Source organism: Scylla paramamosain, chromosome 5 (assembly GCF_035594125.1).
Source record: "Scylla paramamosain isolate STU-SP2022 chromosome 5, ASM3559412v1, whole genome shotgun sequence".
Taxonomy (NCBI): Eukaryota; Metazoa; Arthropoda; class Malacostraca; order Decapoda; family Portunidae; genus Scylla; species Scylla paramamosain.
The window spans coordinates 550001-557500 of NC_087155.1; the positions used below are offsets into that span (position 1 = coordinate 550001).

At 42.8% G+C, this 7500-nt stretch overlaps 1 protein-coding gene across 8 annotated transcripts in view; it reads right to left on the reverse strand.

Annotated features, from left to right (window-relative positions):
- The window catches only part of LOC135100385 (ran-specific GTPase-activating protein-like), a 63982-nt gene that overhangs the window by 38300 nt on the left and 18182 nt on the right, over positions 1 to 7500 (reverse strand). For 5 of the 8 annotated variants that reach the window (XR_010268649.1, XM_064003214.1, XM_064003207.1 and 2 more), the window contains exons 2-3: positions 7294 to 7476; positions 6876 to 6967 (exon numbers count right to left, since the gene is read on the reverse strand). The gene's annotated coding sequence lies outside the window, so the exon portion shown is untranslated. Of the gene's footprint in view, positions 1 to 6875; positions 6968 to 7178; positions 7477 to 7500 lie in introns of those variants that run through there. The other 3 variants (XM_064003213.1, XM_064003211.1, XM_064003212.1) reach the window with 3 other exon arrangements.

Here is a 7500-nt window from a genome sequence, read left to right on the forward strand (position 1 = left end):
TCATCTTTTCTTTTCTCTCTTTTATTCCCTCTCTATTTATCACTCGTTCCATATATACATTACCTTTATTACTCTCCTCCTCCTCCTCCTCCTCCTACCGAATTTTATCCAGAAAACTCTCATTTGAATATATACGAAGAGAGAGAGAGAGAGAGAGAGAGAGAGAGAGAGAGAGAGAGAGAGAGAGAGAGAGAGAGAGAGAGAGAGAGGAGGGGAAGGGGCGCAGTAACACCATCATCAGAGGAAAGGGAGACGATGTTTTCTCTCTCTCTCTCTCTCTCTCTCTCTCTCTCTCTCTCTCTCTCTCTCTCTCTCTCTCTCTCTCTCTCTCTCTCTCTCTCTCTCTCTTCGGGTGATAATGGCGCCTTCGGGTGATAATGTACTTATGTTTAAATAGAGAGAGAGAGAGAGAGAGAGAGAGAGAGAGAGAGAGAGAGAGAGAGAGAGAGAGAGAGAGAGAGAGAGAGATTTCTACAGCCTCTTTAGACCACACACATACTCGTACATACACCCTTCCTCCCTCCTCCTCCTTCTCCTCCTCCTCCTCCTCCTCCTCTTCCTTCTCCTCCTCGTCTTCTTCCTCCTCCACCTCCTCCTCCTTTCATAACCCATACAATTAATATCAATTTATATCACTTATTGCTAATCTCCTCCTCCTCCTCCTCCTCTTGCTTTCTCTCTTACCTAAACTGCCAAGATAATATATACTCCCTCTAATTTTACCTCCTCCTCCTTTTCCACAACAACGTTAAGTTACACAGACAATGAAAGGAATGTTCTCTTGGGCGAGAGGTACTGCCCGCCAGGTAGGGGACACTACTTGCACCAACTCATTCGTTAAGAAAATCTTATAACTTAGATAATAATGGCTTAAAACGCACACAAGCCAAGCATACTGTGTCCTCAGCTCATAATGATCCCCCTCCTGCTCTTCCTGCTTCCTCACTGATGCACGTAAGGGTCACGGCTCGAGTTCTACCCTTGGCATTGTAAGCGCGGGACTGAACTTGCTCTCCTCGGCACAGTGACACGAGAATGTGGCAGTGGAAGTCATTTTAGCTGAGCCAAAACTACACGTCAGTTACGTTGTGTGAATGGGCATTGTTGGCGAGGTTTTCCACGGCTCTAAATGGCTGGCAGACCGTGGTGGCGCCAAATGTTAGTGCAATATTAGTGCACAGCTGCTGATGTATGAATTGTGAGCCAAATAACACAGATAAGTGACTGATAGAAATTAATATTTAGAGAATTAAATATACTAAATCATATAAATGTATTACTTCTATGCTATTGAAAGGAGTCTTCATTGCAGTGATTCAGCATAATTAATTGAAAAGTGCATCACTGCCGCTAATGAAAAATAGTCATAATTTTATATTTTGTTTCATTCCTGTATCTGATTGGCTAAAGACCTTATCACATTCTTGAATCGAGGCCTCTGATTGGTGCGCCTGGTGGGTGCCGAAGTCTTTAGCTCCAAGCTGCTGAGCGCTCCAAGAAGGGGGCGCAAAGGTATACCATACCCTCTGACGAACAGGTTCCCAGTAAGACTGTGCAATGCCTGGATTTTCTACTGAAGATTTAGGCACAACACTCCATAATACGAGATTCAACAACAACAAGAGGAAACGACAAGCAATGGACGCCCAAGAGACCCTCGGTGAGAAGGGGAAGGCTAAGGAGAAACTAACCAAGAACAAGAAGAGGCGGCTGGAGAGCCTCGAAGACTGCACCAGCCACGAGAAGACGGTCACTGAAGGCTGTGCAGAGATGAAACATCGCGCGAGCCGGCGAGAACACAAAAATCAGAGGGACGGGAATGACATCAAAGGCAAGAAAACGATGAGCGTGGAGTGTTTTCATCCGATTATGGACCGCACCAAGAAGAGAAAGAGGCAGAACAAGGACGACGACGAGAAACAGAACAAGAGAAAGAAACAGGACACGGAGGAAACGGAAAACCAGGACAAGAAAAGGAAGAGGCAGGTTAATGACGACGACGAGAAGCAGAACAAGAAGAGGCAGAGGCAGGTTACGGACGATGACGAGAAGCAGGACAAGAAGAGGAAGAGGCTAGACACGGAGGACGACGAGAAGCAGGACAGGAAGAGGAAGAGGCAGGTTAAGGACGACGACGCGAAGCAGGACAAGAAGAGGAAGAGGCTAGACACGGAGGACGACGAGAAGCAGGACAGGAAGAGGAAGAGGCAGGTTAAGGACGACGACGCGAAGCAGGACAAGAAGAGGAAGAGGCAGGACGCGGAGGACGACGAGAAGCAGGCAAAGAAGAGCAGGGGGGAGGGGCAGGATGAGAACGAAAGAAGGGGGGGAAGATGGAGTGCTGTCAATGCGTTAAGCACGGCATCAAGAGATGGAAGATGAGAGGGTGGTACAAAGACGACGTGGTGAGGCTGATGGTGGATGCCAAGAGAGTCAGCAAGGAGAGGAACGTGAGCAGGTGGTGCCGTCTTAATATTGGGAAAGAAAACCTGGTGTCCGCGACCGTGCGCAGCCACCCGTGCCTTGTCCAGCTTGACAGCGGCTCCTCATGCAGCCTCATGAGGCTAACACTGGCCCGGAGGCTGGGAATCGTCACGGGCAAGCAAGAGACGGTAAAGAAATACTTGTTTACCTGGGCTGGCATGCTGGAGTTGGACGTGATCGAGCTGGACGAGGTGGTGGTGATGCTGCGTCGCTACGTGGCGGTCAACACGCGCATGACGGTCATTGTACGCGGGGATGTGAGGAAGCACTACTTGGACCTAATAGTTATGTCCATGAGCCGCCTGCAGGAGGCCGAGGTGCGGCAGGAGTTCCATCCCGACGACAGCAGCACCCTGTTCCTGCGTCACCCAAAACGTCTGCGGCGGAGACAACCTTCGGACACACAACGCAAAACGTTCATGTTTGCCGCACGAGCGTTAGGCATCGAGGAGCCGCTGACGGTGATGGTGAACACTGGTAACGCGTCAACATTCTCTATCACTAAGACTGGTCAGGACAAGATGCTGTGCAGGACAGGCAAATCGACTGTGCTGTCGAAACGAGTCCTGCTGCACTTTGGCAGCGGCACAGACACTCTGCGAAAGATGGACACGATATACATGCGCCACTGGTTTGATTTCGTGTTTGGACGAACGCTGCTGTGTAAATTACAAGCAGCGATAGATTATGATGATTTGTCCATGACCTTGACGCTCAACGGAAAACGATACCGCTTCGACATCCTCACTCACGTCCTCCGTCTGCGTACGCCCCAGAGGTGCCGCGTCCTCTCAGCCTCCGCCTTGATTTTATTGATTGATTGATTTTTTTTGTTTTGTTTCGATTTGTTATCCATCAGGGAGGTCAGCAGAGGCAAGAAATAGATGAATAAAAATCCCGCTCAAAGAAGATCCCAAAACGAAAATAGGAGCAGTGAATAGAGTAGAAAAAATAGTCTGGCTTAAGGATATAAAACTGTGTTCTTCATTAAAGATATTAGACTAAGAAAATGAAGATTATGGACAGTAAATCAAGGTTATTAAGATAAAGGATAGTAGATTAAGAAAATAGTCTGGATTAAGGATATTAGTTAAGAAAATAGCCTGCATAGGAAAATATTACACTAAGAAATGAAGATTAAGGATAACAAAATAAGGAAAATAAAATAAAAATATCAAATTAATAAAACGGCCTGGATTAAGAATAGTAGACTAAGAAAATAGTCTGGATTGAGGATAGTAGATTAAAAAGTCTGAGTCAAAAATAGTCTAAATTGAGACTAATGCATTAACAAAAAAAATCAGGATTAAGGATGGTAGATCAAGGAAAGAGTCTGAATTAAGAAAAGTAGATTAAGAAAATAAACTGGATTAGAGATAATAAATCAAGAAAATAGTCTGAATTAAGGATAACAGATTAAGAAAATGGTCTGGATTAAGGAAATTAAGATCAAGGTTGATAGACTAAGAAAACAATCTGGATTAAGGATAGTAGATCAAGTAAATAGTTTGTATTAAGGATAGTAAATTAAGAAAGAGGTCTGGATTAAGAATATTACATTAAGAAGATAGACTGGATGAAGGATATTACTTCAAGAAAGTAGTCTACATTAAGAATAGTAGATGAAGAAAATTGTCTACATTAAGGATAGTAAATAAAAAAATAGTCTGGATTAACGACAGTAGATTAAGTAGATGATCTACTTTGTCTACCGTCTTAAGGATGGCAGATAAAGAAAATAGTACAGATTTAGGAGAGTAAATTAAGAAAATAGACTGGATTGAGGATTATACACTGATTAAGAAAATGTTGTCGTTAAGGATATTATAATTAAGGAATCTACAATTAAGGAGAGTAGATTAAGGACATAATTTGGATTAAGGACAGTAGATTAAGTAAATAGTCTGGATTAAGGACAATAGTCTGGATTAAGGACACTATATTAAGGAAATAGTCTGGATTAAGGACACTATATTAAGGAAATAGTCTGGATTAAGGACACTATATTAAGGAAATAGTCTGGATTAAGGACACTATATTAAGGAAATAGTCTGGATTAAGGACACTATATTAAGGAAATAGTCTGGATTAAGGACACTATATTAAGGAAATAGTCTGGATTAAGGACACTAGATTAAGGAAATAGTCTGGATTAAGGACAATGAATTAAGAAAATAGTGTGGATTAAGGACATTGAATTAAGAAAATAGTGTGGATTAAGGCCTTAGTAAATTAAGGACACTTGGATGAATGTCATTAGGTTAAGAGCAGAGGTTGCAGCAATGGTTATGTACAAAGCAGTACACAGGTACATCCATGGGACTGAAAAGTTCTGTAAGGTAGCACAGGCTGTGCTTGTATAGAGATATATTTATTATATTGTAATCTGATGTATTTATACACCGATATATTTCTATATTGTAATTTGATGTGTGAGTTTGAGACTTGGGTCCATATTGATGTTCGCTGTGTGCTTGTGACCTGATGTTAAATATATATATATATATATATATATATATATATATATATATATATATATATATATATATATATATATATATATATACTATATATATATATATATATATATATATATATATATATACTATATATATATATATATATACTATATATATATATATATATATATATATATATGGATGCGTTACATAATGACGGAAGTCTTGATAGTGTTCTTGCGAAATATTTTGAAAAAGAATATTTCAGTGTGTGTGTGTGCTGTGTGGTGTGTGTGTGTGTGATGTGTGTGTGTGTGTGTGTGTGTGTGGTGTGTGTGTGTGTGTGTGTGTGTGTTCAGTTTTCCTTTTCTTCTATAATATAATTAATAATAATTAGACAATCAACTTCATTTAGAGTCACTTTAGTAGAGTGTTCGGAAATAAGAGACAATGACCATCACATAACGCTTATCATTTTCTTCAACTTTTTTTTATATTCATTTTCCTCCTTTTTTTTTCTTCAAGTAATTCTTCTTGAACGTATTCTTTTCTTCACATTATCATCTTCTTCTTCTACTCTTGTTTTGTGTCCAACCATGACAACAACGGATGCAAGCCACGCAATATCATCACTTCCTTCATTGTTTCCACGTATACCTTAAAGACGGAAAAAGATAAGGTGCTTTGCCCAAACACGTCAATGCTAAGCCCTTGTACAACTGTTTGGCACATCTTTCCTTAATTACTAACCACTCTGAGACATCTTTTCCTTGCCCTTCTTTCTGTACATATTGTTAATAAAGAACAAAGCTCCGAAGACTGTTACTCCCCTCATCAACACAAGTCAAAGTCTTCATCTAACACTGTGGACGCTTATCAAGACTATTCTCTCAAGAGGGAAGCTTCAAGACACTCATCCTCTAATTTTTGACAATCGTTTCTGACTCAGTTTGGGGACCGGCGCCTCAGGGAACATTTTTTTTCTTTCCAATTTTGTTGGCCTTGGCAGGTACCCCTCTTAAATAAAAATAAATTAAATGAATAAATAAAAATAAATAAATAAATAAAAAACAAAATGAAATAGAAAGGGATGAGGGAGATGGAGGGAGGGAGGAAATGTAAGGATGAAGGGAAGGGGGAGAGGAGGGAAGGAATGGGGAGAGAGGAGGGAATGGGGAGGGAGGGAAGGGGAAGAGAAAATAGGGAGAGGGAATGGGGAGGGGAGGGAGGGGGGAAGAGAGAGAATGAGAGAGAGAGAGGGAGAGAGAGAGAGAGAGAGAGAGAGAGAGAGAGAGAGAGAGAGAGAGAGAGAGAGAGAGAGAGAGAGAGAGAGAGAGAGAGAGAGAGAGCGCCATCTGCAGGTTTTGGGCGGCCGAAGCCACCATTCTCCCCGGAAAGTCAAATTTTCGCGTGTTTTTTGGAGCGCGCCAAATCAACGTCTATGTCTCAAAAATACTGCACAACAAAGTATGATTCAAGCACGTCCAACACTTCTGGAAACTAGTATGCAGTATTACCAATGTCTCCTCCCATCAAAACCTCTTCCCCTCTTCAGTTCAATGACCTCCCGTTAACATGCGTCTGATCACGCTTCAACAACGCTTGATTATATTAAGTTACACAGAATGAAAGGGATGATCTCGTGGGCAAGGAGGTACTGTCCGCCAGGTAGGGGATACTTTTTGCACCAACTCAGTCGCTATGGCAGTCTTATAACTGGCCATCGTAGTGGTGACATCGTGGACATTCACTGGGGTAAGCAGATGTCATGAATGAGGCATTGCAGTCAAGGATTATTAACTTCCCGGGCCATCAAACTACCCACACATTCGTAGAAAGGCAGAGGTCATTCCACCATTGAAGTGGAGAATCCTCCTCTCGCTCATTACACTTCAATTACATTTCACGACCACGTAAGTGTTTGATGCTCACCTTGTCCGAGCAGCGAGAGAGAGCCGAGTTCATGGCGGGTCTTGGCCTCCTGGATGGTGCGAGGAAGCTTGAGCTGAGCCAGCAACTCTTCGCTGAAAAGACAACAAAAAGGTATGAAGGCGCCACCCACTCCTACATCATCCCTGGACTGAGCGCGTCCCGCTATTACCTGCAGGAGCTCGGGATGCATTGCAAGAAAGCCATGACTTGACAACAAGGCAAATCAATCCTCATATATATTACGCGAGTGGCCTTCCTGGGTACGTTTTACACACACACACACACACACACACACACACCTACCCACACAGACACACACACACCCACACAACTTCATCCTGGGATATGGAGAGTTGGTGAACAAAAAATACGCAGCACAGTGGTTAGACATAACGTCCAGCCTCCTCTCTGTCCTCACCAGCACTGAGAATAATAGGTGATGAGCGAAGGAAGGGTGTCGAAGCGGTTTTCAGAAGCTTGGAGTGAGTAGGAGGAGCCTTCGTTGTGGATCTCAATGAGGTAGTGTTGGTCCCTTGTCCGGCGGGAGGCGCACGCTGAGGGCTCGGCTGTTTAGCTGGCTACTCTGTCGTACAATGACGTTCTGAAAAGAGAGGAATTTCTTGGC